At 33.9% G+C, this 16569-nt stretch overlaps 1 pseudogene; it reads left to right on the top strand.

Annotated features, from left to right (window-relative positions):
• Nucleotides 1-10074: 10074 nt before the first annotated feature.
• On the top strand, nucleotides 10075-10566 carry LOC143630985 (secreted RxLR effector protein 161 pseudogene; annotated as a pseudogene).
• The last annotated feature ends 6003 nt before the right edge of the window (nucleotides 10567-16569 follow it).

Below are 16569 nucleotides of genomic sequence, written 5' to 3'. Positions count from 1 at the left end.
TTATTATGGTGGCGGAGGGATAATTTTTTGTGACTTGTGGGGTTTAGGTATACAAGAAGGCAGGCGGGTTTAGTCTTTCTTGTTGATATAATTTTAAGATGTCTGGTGGCCTTATAAGTGTCGGTTACTTTGTAAAAAGATTATCTATTGAATGATCTTGATGGGCGCGCAGCACGAGTATTGGTTTTTATCAGATGTTTAAGATTGTGTTATTGTAAGTGTAATGGTGGTCCGTTTGAGATGTTCTGTGTTTCTGTCCAAATGTTTGGTGTTGTTTAGTTTGTCCCTCAGGCGTCCGTGCTTTGTGTTAGTGATGTGAGAATCCACACGAACAAGAGGTGTGCATATTGCAACCAGGTTGACTGTATCGATCGGACCAGCTAGATCAGTTCAGTTTTGCCGGTTTAGACCAATTTTTTTAGCATGGAATCATGCCTTTGGCTGTTAAAAAGTTTAAAATTGCAGGTTTGCAAAAATAGCAAACCTTTTATCTTTGGAGTCTGAAAAGGTTAATAACAAAATTATTAGAATGATAAAAGAGTATGAAAGGATGCAAAATTCTAACGATACCTACAAAACATGTATAAAAGAGTATCAAACCATCTATTGTTCAACCATGTAAATTACAAAACCGTTCACACCAACAAATCAACCATCTATTGTTCATCCTGGATGCAAACCATGTTTTTATTCATATGAAAAAAAATCCCATAAATATACTTAAAACTATGTACAACAGGCACAACCTTTTCAGCCATTTCTCTAAAAGAGTATCAAACAGGTTAAACAGCTAAAAAATGGATTGTCGGATCAACCTGTTTTGATTAAACATGCCAAATTGCCAACCACATCACAATCCATTAATTTAAACAAGTGAACTTGAATATGAACAATTAAGGTTAGATATGTTAACTTAAAACATAATTATTTTCGTGTAGCCTGTTAGATTGTGCAGCAAAATATCACCCCTATGTCTTTCTTTTAAAAACATTCAAGGTTCAATAGTTTTTCGAACATAGAATAACAAAACCGAGGAATGACAATAGAAAATGCCTGAAAAAAATGCAGTGGCAATTATCATTCCAAAAACCTTATGCCAACGCCCTAAATTAAGATAAATGGATTGCGCGTTTATGAACACAAACCGCCATTTTTCCCTAAGGGCGCGTTCGTTTCACGGACTTTTTTCTAAAGGAATTGGAATTGGAATTGGAATTGGAATGGAATGTTTGAGAATCCCTATCATGTGTTTGGTTGGTTAATATGTATTGAAATTGGTTTCGAGCTGACACGAGTTTTCGCACTGGACGGGTTCGGTTTCGGTTTCGGTTTCGGTTCCTTTGTTTCTTTTTGGTCGGTTTCGGAGCACTGGACGGGTTGGGTTTCGGTTTCTTTTGTTTGTTTTTGGTCGGTTACATATTCGTTTTCGGCCTTTTGTTTCGTTGTGGTTGGTTTTTTCAGTTTCATTTCTGTTCGGTTTCAATTTTTTTTTTGTTTCATTTTGATCGATTTTTTTCGGTTTCCATCAATTCGGTTCAGATTTGGCTTGTGTTTCGTTTTCGACTTTTGGTTTCGGTTCATTTCTCGTTTTTTGTTTTCAAAAGAACGAGGGCAAAGGCGGAAACATTTTAGTTTTTTTACATTTTTCATTTTTTATTTATATTTTGAGTTATGATTTTTTTATTAATTTTTTCGAATTTTTTTGAGGGATTTTTATTGTTAATAAGAAAATCCTTTATTTTCCATAAAAATCATTTAAAATAGGTGGAATTTTAAAATCCCATGAAACGTGAGAGTTGATGGGATTTAGTTTCCATTCCCATTCTTTCATTTAATGAAACGAACATATCAATTTATGAGATTTAAAATCCTATTTCTTAGAATTCCTTCCAAATCCTTGAAACGAACAGGACCTAAGAGTTCGATATCAGGCCACTTCTCGAGAGCTAGCGGTCAAAATGATGAAAAATGATCCATCTACAGTCATACATCGTTGTTCAAATATGATTAAAAGTATTGGCTCAGCATTATACTTACAAAAATGGTATCTAAGATTCTACTAAGAGTGAGAAAACAGGTGGGCTGGCGAGGGTTATACCGGGTCGGGCCAACAGTGATTGTTTGAAGTATAATATCAAAGTGAAAGCAAGAAAACATTTCATTTCAATGACTCTACTGATATTATTCCAGTTGTGAATAAACAATCACAAAACACCTTTGTTCATAACTCCATACTATCTAAAACTTTTATAAATAATGTCAATTGTTATTACAAAGAGTATTGCCTACTAATCTAGTTTTTGATATACCTATTAAAAAGGTTAATTGCATCAAAACTACACTTTAAGTGACTTGTTCCATTGAAGCTGTATTTATATATAGTTTTAGCAAACACAAGAGCAAAAAATGCTCAATTTATGTGACTCATGGTGAAAGTTGACACTACAATCTAACTTTGTTAGATATTACTTCATAAAGATTTCAGATATTCTTAATCATCATAATTCTTGGTCTAACTAATGTCCCATTGAGAGGTGTTTGTTGTTAAAAAAAAATACTAAAAAGTTATTATAGATGATATTTCAACTTAGTTAACTTTTAAACACTAAAAGCAAAAGATTAAAACATATACAAATTAAAAGAAAAAACAGCTATAGTACCATCAGAGAAGTTAATATGTATAATCAAAAAAGTCTTTTAACGCTGTCTACGAGTAGTCTATGCGCAAGGTAAAACTAAGTTGAAAGCCCAAAATTTTGAAATAATCACAAAAATGTGTTTGGCTAGTACAAGTTTTAACATTTTAGATGGTCAATATATACTTGCTTTATCTAAAGTCAATTTATAAAGGAAAACCTTAAACATAGTTCAATTTTGTTAATACTTAACATATTTTCTTAATCTAACATGACATATCCATTAACAAACGAAGTAAAACAAATATACCTTGAGGCAGTGGCAGGTCAAGGATAATTTATTAGCGGAGGCCAAAAACGATTCAGAATACATCAAGTCATGACGGGTAAAATCATAAAAAAATTGCCTTAATTCGTGGCATAAAAATCAAAGGTTTAACCTTATAAGTAAGAGTGTCACACTATAAGATGTAAGCTGACGTAGTTGTATCACATATTGAACCATTACATGATATTACATATTATGAATTTTTTAGCCCTTTTATTGTGCATATGATTGTATCTTAACTGCACTAACTTGAATCTTTTAGCTTTACAATTAAACTTCACATCATACGTGTATACGAGTACAAACAATTTTTAGATATTAGCCGGTTTGATTAATTTTCTTACTGAAAAGGGGTATCCAGATAAGGACATGGGTATGGTAACGCCATGTCCCTTGCGGGCATGCAATAACATAACACTGGGACAAGTATTGATAATCTTAGTCTCATGTCCGGGTGTAAGATCATGCCTTACATATACCCCGACTCAATACACGTTAGGTATGTGTTGGGTATTGAGTATACTTGTAGGTATCATTACAGACTAGAGGTGTCAATCGTGTCGGGTTGGCGGATTGACAAGTTTTGGGTTGGCGGGCTGGCGTGTTAAGATTCTTCAACCCATACCCAAGCCATATATATTTGTATCTCGACACATTTACATCAATGAAATCGTATCTTGACACGGCGTACCCATTTCAATCATTTCTGATCGTGATAGCCGTTTCACCTTTCGATTCTGGCAAGCTGTACAAGAAGCTTTGGGAACCCGAATTGACCTAAGCACCGCTTACCATCCTCAAACCGACGGTCAATCCGAGCGAACCATTCAAACATTAGAAGATTTGCTTCGCGCTTTTGTACTAGACTTCGGTGGGAACTGGGATCAACATCTTCCACTGGTTGAATTTTCGTATAATAATAGCTATCACAGTAGCATTCAAGCGGCACCATATGAAGCGCTGTACGGGCGGAAATGTAGATAACCCTTATGCTGGACTGAAGTCGGAGACACTCAAATTACCCGATCTAACTTGATTCAAGAAACCATTGACAAAATCCGTAAAACCACAAACAAATTAAAAATCGCCCGAGATCGACAGAAAAGTTACGCCGATGTTCACAGAAAACCGTTGTCTTTTGAAGTAGGTGATAAAGTATTCCTCAAAGTATCCCCGTGGAAAGGCGTTGTTCGATTCGGTAAAACCGGTAAACTAGCTCCGCGAAACATTGGACCGTATGAAGTCGTTTCTAAGATCGGTCTGGTAGCCTACCGACTGAAATTACCTCGGGAGTTAAGTTCTGTACACGATGTCTTTCACGTATCAAACCTGAAAAAGTGCCTTACCGACGAAACCTAAATCGTGCCATTAAAAGACTTAAACGTAAACGGAAAACTAAACTTCATTGAAGAACCGGTGAAAATACTAGAGGGGAAAATAAAACAATTAAGACATAACAAAATCTCTCTGGTCAAAGTTCGGTGGAATTCAGAACGGGGACCCGAATTCACGTGGGAGCGAAAAATCCGAGTTTAAAAAGAAATACCCGCACCTGTTTCCAAATAAGGAAAGATTGAATAATCAAATTTCGGGGACGAAATTTTTAACGGGGGGAGAATGTGACAATTGAGCCAAAACAAGGTACACCTCAGTACGTATTTATCGATTAAGCAAATAAACGCGTATTATGTATCGATCTAACGATTAACCGAACGGGCCTGGTTATGACCCAAATATCCCGGGGGGGCATCTATAAGCGATATACGTTTAATATAAGCTAATATATTAGTAATATGGCCTTAGTTCAATAGCAAACAAGTTAAACGAAAACATGCTCGTTTAACTACCCGCTATAGATTTAAACACGAAAGATAGTTACAAACCAAGCATTGTATCATCCGTTAAGCCGAAAAAGACTTACCAAACACTTACTTGAAATATTTTAAGCGATCCGTGAAAATATTTTCGATTTTTACAAACATATAGTACGTTTTTATAAATTTACACAAAACTAGCTGAAAAACACTTGTTTTCGAACAGTTTGACGCACCCGATATATTTTTCACGCCAAAAACCAAACCCGAACTAAATATGGACTGGGCTTTTTGTGTTTGGGCCTTTAGAACCAGATTATTGGGTCAAAATGGGCCCAAATTGGGCCCATACATACTTCCGATCGCCAGCCATACCCCACCCCCATTTTTTTATATAACTTACAAACTAAGCATAGTTATACATTATGGTTAATAAAGATTTCAAGTCCAAGCAGCTGCAAACCTATTTCTTCTAGAATCCTTCAAACCCTAAGGTAAAGAACTTAAATAAGTAACTTTTACACTTGTTTAACCTTGATTAATACCATAGAAACATAGTTTGATTGCCAAAAATCATTCCTAACCATGTAAAAATCCTAAAAATAGTTCATAAACATTTTTTGATCATACACATGGTAAGGAGCCTGGTTTGATAGTTTTTTTTTTTGCCATAAACACGGATTAGAGGGTTGAAACGGCATTTTTATGGTTTAAAAGTCCGTTTTTATACACTAGCCGAAACCCTAAGTCAAGGGCTGCTATGTTGATGAAAAATTTCTTGGTTTGTGATATAGGACTTGTATCTAGCTACATAGAAGCACAAGAGCTTGAAACCTTGATTAGAAAGGCGGAAATGAACCAAAACCGCTAAGGTAATGCCGAAACACTCGTTTACGGGCTGTTAGGTTAAGGTTGTGATGTGCATATTTTTAGGTCTTGAAAATTTTCAAGGACATCAGGGACCTTCTCATTGAGTCCCTGTTCAAATTTGGTAATTTTTCGAACATCCAAGAATATTTGGCGAATTTATTACCAAATTGGGATGTTTATTTGGGAAAAATAGTTAAATTGCTTGAAAAATTATGAAATTTTGTGGGGAACTCAGATTTGGTATATTTTGATCACATATGAAATTTTGGGGCATTTGGAATAGTTTAAGTGTGTTTTGTGCAAATGCGTTCGTATGAATTTTTATAGCCGAATTTGGTCCGAAAAGAATATTGATCAAAGTTGTTACATTCTGGAATTGATGCAGATTGTTTTGGGACATAATTTGAGTATTCAGGAATTTTTGTGGAATTTTTGGGAAATCGTTTGGGATAAACGGACGAATTTCAGGCTAAATATAGCCGGAAAAATGAATTTTTATAAATTAATAAACCAGTAAATAATTCCAGAATTATTTTTATAAAAATATACAGAATTTATTTGATAAGTGGCTAAATTTTCATAATTTAATGATTAACGGTTAATTAATTATGCTAATTTGAAGATTAAACAAATTCAATTTTAATTAAAACCGGCAAGTTCGTGATTAACGAACCTGCGGGAATATCAAAACACCAAGAGTGATCAAAAATCATATTTTTGGATTAATTAAGTAAGAACGAACCTTTTTATGAGAAACCTGGACAATCTGACTAGATTGTGTGCGTTTATCCTCAAATCGAACTGAATAAACGGAAACGGGCTCTGTAGCGAACCGAGAACCCCAATATGTGATCTTTCTTTATAACTTAATTATTTTATTGACCAACACATTTTCCCAAGCTTATTTCCCCATAACTGTTTTCTGTACGCATAAACGAACAACTTGGCCAGCTGGGAAAACGGGAAAACTGAGCCAAGTTCAGTTTTAAGTATTAGACATTGAACAACATCACAACCTAAGCCTAATGCCACTTTCTAGGCGTTTCAGCTATACCCAGATTAGTTATACAGCCCAGTTTAATATTAAAATTATAATAATATTAAAATATTAATATTATTATAATATTGATTATAGGAACTAGTGATAGCAAATCAGACAAACCGCGAGCTGACTCAGTGTTAATTACCTACTAAACAGTGAGTTTCATGACCCCACTCTTTAAACAGTTTTACGAACTTTTGGGGTGAAAAGCATATTTGATTACGTATACATATCTGAAACTTGTAATGAAGTGAATTATCTAAGCGCTAACACACGAAAGTCCCCACGATCACAGTGATTAACTTCGAGCCGATGGCTTGTGAATAGTACTATTGGTTTGACAAACCCAAACGGAATCGGCTTGGTTGCCGTGTCACATAGCACCGCTTGCACATGACTATATTTATACATACAGGCTATGTAGTGTTAGACATAGCTATCGGGGCATGTTGTGGGCGGAAGGGGAGCCACAGTGGTTGATTGAGCATGGGAAATGGATGCACGCAGCACATACAATCAAGGCTTCACTATAGCTTAGCATAATTACATCATTTACATACATACATACTTATATCATGATTTCAAGTGTTTATTGTGAATATTCATAACTGCTTTCTTGAAACTCGTGAAACTCACCAACTCTAGTAGTTGACCCGTTTTAAACTGCTTTTCAGGATTACCGAAGTTGGAAAATCCGTGATTTTGTGCTATCTGTTACTAAACGTGATCGATGCGGTGTGAATAGAGGCAAGGTTACTAGTACGAGTAGAGTAGCTTATAAGTATATTTTGTTGTAACACCTAGTTTGTACACAAAGATAAATCAATGTAATATAATGTAAATTAGTTTATCATGTTTCTTTATAAACAATGTTGTTGATACCAGAGGTGTCTATTACATTTTCGTTTTACGCTTCCGCATTGTGCTAGTCGGGGTGTGACAGAAGTTGGTATCAGAGCCATTGGTTATAAAGGATTAGGTTATCCCTTAGGGTACCTAAAATATAACCGTAGGCTCGATTAACTCTGGGAAAATAACTAAATAATAAATTAATATTATATACTGATGGATGCCGGGATGAACTTGTAGGGCAAGTGAGTTATTGTGGTCCGGAACATAATAACAGACTTGCTTGTACGAGGGATTTCGGGAAGAAGTAGCGGAACGTATGGATTGGTAAAAGTGGCAACATATGTGTATAAAAGGTAATGTGTAAGATATATATATGTAACACGCATACGTGCTTATCTGGAACAAGGTGTATGAATACGTGTACTTACGATACTGTCGATAACGTTAAATCTTATTATGAATGTTATATTCATTTATATTCAATATTAATTCTAATTATAACTAAAATTAAGATTTTAATAAAACTAATATTATATTTTAATATAATTAATATTAACTTTGGTTTAATCAATTAACCTTTCCTACAATAGTTTACCCTAGTAATAAATCTTATTCTTATAACTAACCTTTGTGTAGAGATATGGCAAGGAATAAAGACTATGTACCGGAAGAAGAACCGGTAATCTCTGTTGAGGAGGAGGATCCAGAGGAGGAGGACCCAGAAGAGGAACCGGAGGAGGATGAGGATGAGGAAGAGGTTGAAGAAGAAGTTATTTGTAGAGAGCTACCCAGAAATGTGCCTGACCTGTCCGGCTACAGATGCGATAGTTACCCACCCAGGTCACCACGCAGAGATCAAAACGAAGTTAACAGTCAGTATCGTTCACCTGCTAGGGTAGCCAGATCACCTACTCCACCTATTCACCTGTCCCCGACGGTTTTGGCCACTGCACGAGTCCAACAGACTACTCGTATTAGGGTAACCCCGATTGACCCTACTTCGATTCCATTTAGATCTACCCACTATCAGGGAGAACCATCACGTCCCAGGGCAAATACTTCATCATCCTGTTCGTTGAGTATACGTACCTCTTGCCCTGATCTCCCAAACTTAGGAAACAACTCTTGGATGACTGTCTAATTCTGGTATGCCAAGGGCATTTTGGGTATAAGCAGTCACAACTGCTTGCTACCTGGTAAATAGATCCCCTACTTCTGCTAGAGACATGATGACTCCTATGGAGTTATGGAGTTATGGTCTGGAAAGGAAAGAAGACTGATATGGGAATCTGAGGGTATTTGGGTGCCTGGCCTATTCGCATATAAACCAAGGTAAACTTGAGCCAAGAGCTATGAAGTGTGTGTTTTTAGGATATCCTGAAAGAGTAGAAGGGTATAGACTTTGGAGAATGGATGATGGTAGTCCAAAGGTAATTGTAAGTAGAGATGTGGTGTTCAAAGAAGACATAATGTATTGTGATGTTTTGGGCAGCAATAAGAAAGACAGTAGTGGTGGAGGGAATGTTGACGTTCAGTTTGAGGTGGAGTGTGGGTCTGATGGTAATTATGAAACAAGTACAAGTTCAGATCATGCAGGACCTTCTAGTGAAGTTCAAAGTAGCCCTAGTTTGGCTAGGAATAGAACTAGAATGATCATTCAACCTCTACTCAGGTACAGGGGCAATGATGACATTTCAGCATATGTTTTCATGGCTGCTGAACAAGAAGACAGTTTAGAACCTCTTACTTACAATGAAGCTATCAAGTCTAAGGATAAAGAATTACGGTTGCAAGCCATGAAAGAAGAGATGGAATCCCTAATGAAGAATGAAACTTGGGTTTTGGTCAATAAGCCTGAGAATCAGAAGTTAGTAGACTGCAAATGGATTTTCAAAATTAAAGTAGGTATTGCAAGGGTAGAAGCACCAAGATTTAAAGCAAGATTGGTAGCTAAAGGTTTCACACAAAGAGCTGGAATTCATTATAATGAGATATTTTCTCCAGTAGTGAAACATACTTCTATAAGGGTAATTTTGTCATTAGTTGCATCTCTTGATTTAAAGCTTGAGCAGCTTGATGTCAAAACAGCTTTTTTACATGGAAGCCTTGAAGAGGAGATATACATGAGACAGCCACCTGGTTTTGAGGTGGTGAAGCAGGGTAATAAAGTATGTCTGCTTAAAAGATCATTGTATGGGCTTAAGCAATCTCCTAGGCAATGGTATAAAAGATTTGATGAATATATGATATCACATGAATTCTCTAGAAGTAGATACGATAATTGTGTTTACTTTAGAGAATGTGATAATCGAAATATGGTTTATCTACTTCTATATTTGGATGACATGTTGGTAGCATGCAAGGATAAAAGTGAAATTGCAGCTACAAAAGAACTGTTGATAAAGAATCTGAGATGAAGGAAATGGGAAATGCTAAGAAAATACTTGGTATGGAGATTTACAGAGATAGAAATAAAAAGTTGTTGAGGTTAACTCAAAGTTCCTACATAAAGAAAGTGTTAAATAGCTTTTTATGGAAAAGGGCAAATCTGTAATTACACCAATTAGGCAACAGTTCAAGGTATCAGGTTTGGATTCTCATACATCAAATGAAGAAAAGGCAAAGATGGAGAATGTACCATATGCTAGTGCAGTAGGAAGCTTGATGTATCTTATCTGTACTAGACCTAATATAGGTTATGCTGTTTATGTGGTTAGTAGATTGTTAGCTAATCCTTATCAGATGCATTGGATGGTTGTTAGGTGGATCCTTAGGCATTTGAGTGGAACTAAGGAAGTGGGTCTAATATTTGGCAAGAAAGATGAAAATGAAAGTTTGATTCATGGGTATTTGGACTCAGATTTTGCCAAGGATTTAGACAAAGGGAGGTCTATAACAGGATATGCATTTAAGGTTTTGGGTAGTATTGTTAGTTGGAAAGCAACATTGCAGCATGTAGTAGCTTTGTCAACTACAGAAGCTGAATATACATCTTTTACTGAGGCTGTTAAGGAGGCTATATGATTGAAAGGTTCTGTGAAAAAGTTTGGACTATAAGATGTTGAGGTTGAGATTAAGTGCAATAATCAAGGGGCTATACAATTATCTAAAAATCAAGTTTTCCATGAAAAGTCCAAGCATATCAATGTTAGGTTGCATTTTATTAGAGATATAGTTCAGTCTAAAGAGATAAAGATTGATTATATTGAGACTGAGGTAAATGCAGCTGATATGTTGATTAATTTGTTACATGGTCAAAGTTTGACTTATGTTTGGATTTTCTTAATATTGGTTGATTCAAGATCAAGGTAAAGATTGTTATATGTGATCATGGTTCAATCAACATAAATCCATAATCACATCAGTTACTTCCGTTAGCAAGATGTTATTTGGCTGTTAACGAGTTCAGGGTTAATTCTGTCATTTGCTAGAACATGGTTAAAGGAGTTAAAAGGAAGTTTAGTTGTTGGCTGACAACTTAGACAAAGTACAGGGATGTATAATGGCAAAAGGTGAAACTAGTTAGTTGATCTACAGGAGAAGTTGCTATATAGCTTAGAAGGTTTAGTTAGATAGATTCAGTTTTTCTTGTTACAATTCTTTGTGTTGTTTCTGTTCGTTTCTTGTTAAAGATTGTAAACCTTAACTCAATTGTACAGTTTAGTTTTGTTTCAATAAAGATTAAACTGTTTAGGGTTTCGTTATTGTTCTTCGTGAGTTCTTGGTTAATTCCGCATATCCAATAACAAACCCGTTTTACAATCGTTTACGAATGTGAGTTATACTTAGGGACTTAGTAACAATTTAAACAATTAATTACTCTTATATTCATATAAAATATTTTAGTAATTTATGATATATCTAATTGTATTTGTGTATTATCTCTCATTCTTAACTAAAAAACTTGGTTTGCATATTTAGCTCAAAACAAGAGCAAACGAATGATAATAATTAAAGAATAGACATTTAGTACTAATAAAATAAAATTGTTGAAATTGAAGAGTAGATAAACGAAGTTTAAAAAGAAATTAGTTTTATTTTAAATGAGAATAGATATATGAAAAGTTAAAAATCAAAGTATTTAGCTTTAGAATTTAGCAACTCTTATCTATAAAATTAAAATATTAACTTCTTTAAAATTCTTAAATGGGTTAGTATGTCAATCCACTTTTTAACGTTCGGGTTCGCGTTGACCAGTTTTTTAAACAGGTCAGGGTTGGGTCGACTTGTTTAAGAAAAAGGGTTGTGTTCGCTAACTCAAAACCTATATTTTTTTGTGTGGGGTTCGGGCCGTGTTTCGAGTTGTGTCAGGAATTATCGCCACTACTATAGACTATTCCTATTAATTTGTTAAAAATTACACTTTGGATTCTAAAAGACATTTCTAACTATTTTAATTTTTATATAACTTTATATTATCCAAGAAATTTAGAAAAAAATTAAAACTAATGAATTAGTATATATTATTCCATTAACTAGAATAAAATAAAATGTTTACGAGTATGGTTAGGGTATGTGTGTACAGTATATTTTGGGTAATTGGTCGGGTATCTCTAATCCGATACCCGTCTTATATTCACGAAGAGAATTTAGACTAATTCCACACCCGGACCCATCCTAAATGCTTCCAGTTTTGGTATGCACGTTGAACTTTGGTTCATTTGCCTTCCCTAGCATGTAGTGTTGTGTGGAATACCATGCCATGCTTAGTGGCGCCACTGGTGGTGTCCCCGTATGGGGTTGTAAGTTGCAACCTTTTTGGTCTCTCTCTTCATTTTTTTTATTTTTATTTTTTTTTCTCGATGGTGATGAGTGACCTTAACGATCATTTAGAAATTAAAAGGTTTTAATTTAATAAATACTATATATATATATATATATATATATCAATTAAGCTTTTATATTTTAATATTTCTAAAATTGTTAGGAATTGTGAAAACTAAAAGATAGATTTTTATGTATTTGATTGTAGGGTGCGTGCCTACCTTACGGAGAATGTTCGCATCAAAGAACGAGAAGATATGCTTTAAATATAAGTCGTGAAGCTACGATAGTTTAGTGCGTGACTACTTTACAAGAATGCCATATATAGTGACAAGGACAATTTTGAGTGGAGCAGATAATTCTAGAGATGACATTATTCATATTAGCATGGGATGCGATATGTAGAATGGGCTTTACTCCTCTCCAAAAGTGCACGATTGTCAAATGGCGTGCATCACCACCCCATTTTAGGAGATGAGTATTTGAAGATATTTAAAAAAAAAACGCACTAGAAATTTTTAATAAGTTAATTAAAGATGTAATTAATCAACATTGAACGACATTTAACAATTGTATGAGAGATATGAATTAAAACATGACTCTTCCGGAATGCTTGTTGCATTACAACAATAGTCATGTATTTTCATAATGAAGGATGAGGTTAAAGATGGTGAGGAAGGTGGTTATATACGTGTAGCATACCGACAGAGTATCTTAGTCAACCTCGTATATGTTTATTAGATTTATATTTGATTATTTACTTTTTCATTAGTCATGTGGGTGTTGTGCACTTTACCATCATTTGTTCCCATCACTTGCTTTTGAGATTCGTTCATACACAATCATCATGATTGGCCGGGCATTGAAGTACATATTATTGTCACCATTTTATGCTTTTAACATTGACATAATAATTCACCATTGTATACTTTTGACTCATCAAACATAATAATTCATTGTAGCACCACCGTCACCATCCTTATCTAACATTGGTCACTATTCCAACAATTTGAATGATCCACATCGGTCACTATCACAACAAGTCGGATGATGCACTGTTAATGGAATACGCGTCATGTGGTGTAAATACGTGTCTTCTCGTATTGTTTCTATCATTGAAGTGGTAGGGACAACATCTTCAATGTTGTAAGTTATGTTGAACGGGCATATCTCTGTTTATTGCCATTCAGTGTCGTTTAGGTTATTCCCTTTTGTCCAATGAAGACCTTACATGATACTCAAGTCTTATTAATCTTTTCAACTCTCTCATTGGCTTATGGATGAGTAATGGAAGGGAAGAACTTAAGAAGAACTTGTAAGTCACACCATTTTGTTGAACTTTATCGACAAGTGTACGCTTGTCATTGTCAATAATGAAGATACGAAGCAAATAGAAAGGTGTTAAATTATGTAAAGCCTTGTTGCAATTCAATATTAGTTATGTTAGTTTCTTTTTATATTAATAGTTTATAACAGTTTTCTTTGTTAAATGAGGTAAACGGGCCTAGTTGGAGGGCTTGTATGATGGCTTAGTGGGTTGGACGCTAACATGGACATTTGGCTACTAACGGACATTTGGCTATTGCACTGAGATTGTTGAGGTATTTGAAACTTGCTCCTGGTCGTGATGTTTTGTTAAGTAAAGGTGACTTGTCTCAAGTTATTGCCTATGCTGATTCATATTGGGCTAAGTGTCTTGAAAGTAGAAAATCTGTTTCAGGGTTTTATGTTTTTGTGGGTAACTCTATGGTTGTGTGGAGAAGTAAGAAACAAAGCACGGTTTCGCGGTCATCAGCTGAGGCTGAGTACCGGGCCATGTGTGCAACTTTGGATGAGATTATTTGGATAACAACTCTATGGTTGTGTGGAGAAGTAAGAAACAAAGCACGGTTTCGCGGTCATCAGCTGAGGCTGAGTACCGGGCCATGTGTGCAACTTTGGATGAGATTATTTGGATAACAAATCTTTTGAAATAGTTAAAAGTGGAAGTAACATTACCAGCCAAGTTGTTTTGTGATAACTCGGCTGCAATTTCTATTAGTGAGAATGCAGTTTTCCATGATCGGACTAAACATTTTGAGGTTGATCTTTTTTATTTGAGAGAGAAAATTTCTACTGGAATGATTAAAGTGCACAAAACCAGTTCAGATAAGCAATAAGCTGATATCTTCACTAAAGGTTTGTTTCCAAAAACTCATGATGATATGTGTAATCGTTTAGGGTTATATGATGTTTTTAAATATTGAATTGTTGGGGGGTGTTAAAATATGTAAAGCCTTGTTGCAATTCAATATTAGTTATGTTAGTTTCTTTTTATATTTGTTGGAATAGTTTATAACAATTTTCTTTGTTAAATGAGGTAAACGGGCCTAGCTGGAGGGCTTGTATGATGGCTTAGTGGGCTGGACGCTTAATGGGCTTAATTGGTGTTGAGCTTAGATAGTTGATAAAAGGAGAGTTTGGAACGTAGTTCTTTTATTCCCTGTATTTTGATAGTTCTTCATTCTGTGTATTTGGTTGAGAAGGATTCATATTGTTTTGGGGGGTTTTTGATTAATAAGAGAAGATCTTGTTTTTGTAACAAAAGGACATATGATATTCTCATATAAAAAAATGACGGGTAAATAAAATGAACATATGATATGCTTCTATATGCTATAAATAATTATAAATACAGATATGTACCATTATTACAACCTCATTATGAGATTACCGTTTCATCTCTACCACTTAATATATATACATGTGTATGTTCCTTTGTATTTACACATAAAAAAATGTCTTTCACATATCCATTCTTTCTAATTCATAACAAGTTATTTACACCTTGGCTATATTCATCTTGATTGTTGTAGATCTCTCCACAATATTCTCTCTCATCTTCCATCTCCTAACATTGAGAAAATTGGATCATCTCCTTCAAAGTAAGTATACTAATAAATTTTGCTCAAAGTTTTTTCTAATATCATGCTATAGATTGAACAATCTTTTTCTAGGATTTATTTTTTTACCAAAATTATATGTATAGGAGTTAAAGAATAATAAAACAACAAATTTGATTGTTTATTGGATTACATCGAAACAGAAGGCAAGCGGGCAACAAGCTATAGATTGTAAGAATATTATCCAAATTCATAATTGTAAGATTGAATGACGAAATTATTTATTAATTTATGTATTCATGCATAAAACCTAAATATTCGTATTTCGTATAATATGTTGTTTTTATTTGATATGACTAGAAATCTTTCATTGGAACATGACCAGATTTTAAGTGGACTTACCTATTAGATATAAAAGTGCACGTTATAATATATCTTTTAGTGAAATTATTAAATGTTTTTTTTAACTCACATAAAGTCAATACGAAGAAAAAAATAAATATTGTGAACCCAAACATAATAATTTCGTTTGAATCTATAATATCTTTGCTTAAATAAAATGTGAAAAGTCAAACTAATTTTGTTTTACAAATTAATATTATTTAAGATACATTTGAAAGTTACAAAGTAAATTACTAAAATTAACTATTAATATAAATGTTCATTACTTATGTATGAATTCTAATTAGTAATAGTTATGATGATTTATATACCTTAAATTTGACAATATTTGGTTTCATGAATTATATTACTATGAATATGAATTATATAAAGCTTTGTGTTTATTTATAATTTCATAACTATTAAATATAAGTTTCATAAGTTATATTTTAGAATCCAAAGTTATTATAAATAGGAGGTGATATTTTTGTTTATGGAACAAAATACTATCAAAATATTTTTTTATTATTGCAAATTAGTTATAAATCAATGTGGGTATAAAATGTTTATTGTATGCCAGATCGGGTCATCAAAATTGTATTTGTTCATGCTGTTATTATCTTTGTTATGAAAACTATAATGCATTGTCATTAATTATTAATGACTTTAGTTACAATACAATATATGTGTGGTATAGCTAGCTCACTCTAGCTTAAACGTATTACTCATGTGCTAGTAACTAGTTATAAAGTGCAACGATTTGATAAAGCTTTTATATATTTTCTTTTTTCAAATGATAATTGGTGAATTAACAGTTTTTATGTTAATTGTTTTATGCACACCCATTAAAGGTATTAAATATCAGTCACTAATTTTTGTTTTTTCTTTGTATCTGTAACATCCAACTTTTAAAATAATAAAGACAAAATGGCAAAAGACGTCCTTTACGTTTAACCTGATTTTCATTAGACGTCATTTATTGAAAGAAATACCAAAAGGT

This window comes from Bidens hawaiensis, unplaced genomic scaffold (genome assembly GCF_021521415.1).
Source record: "Bidens hawaiensis isolate Kalapana, Puna unplaced genomic scaffold, B.hawaiensis_p1.1 tig00005873_1, whole genome shotgun sequence".
Taxonomy (NCBI): Eukaryota; Viridiplantae; Streptophyta; class Magnoliopsida; order Asterales; family Asteraceae; genus Bidens; species Bidens hawaiensis.
The sequence above is the reverse complement of the archived record's forward strand: the minus strand, read 5'-3'. Positions and strand labels throughout refer to the sequence as shown.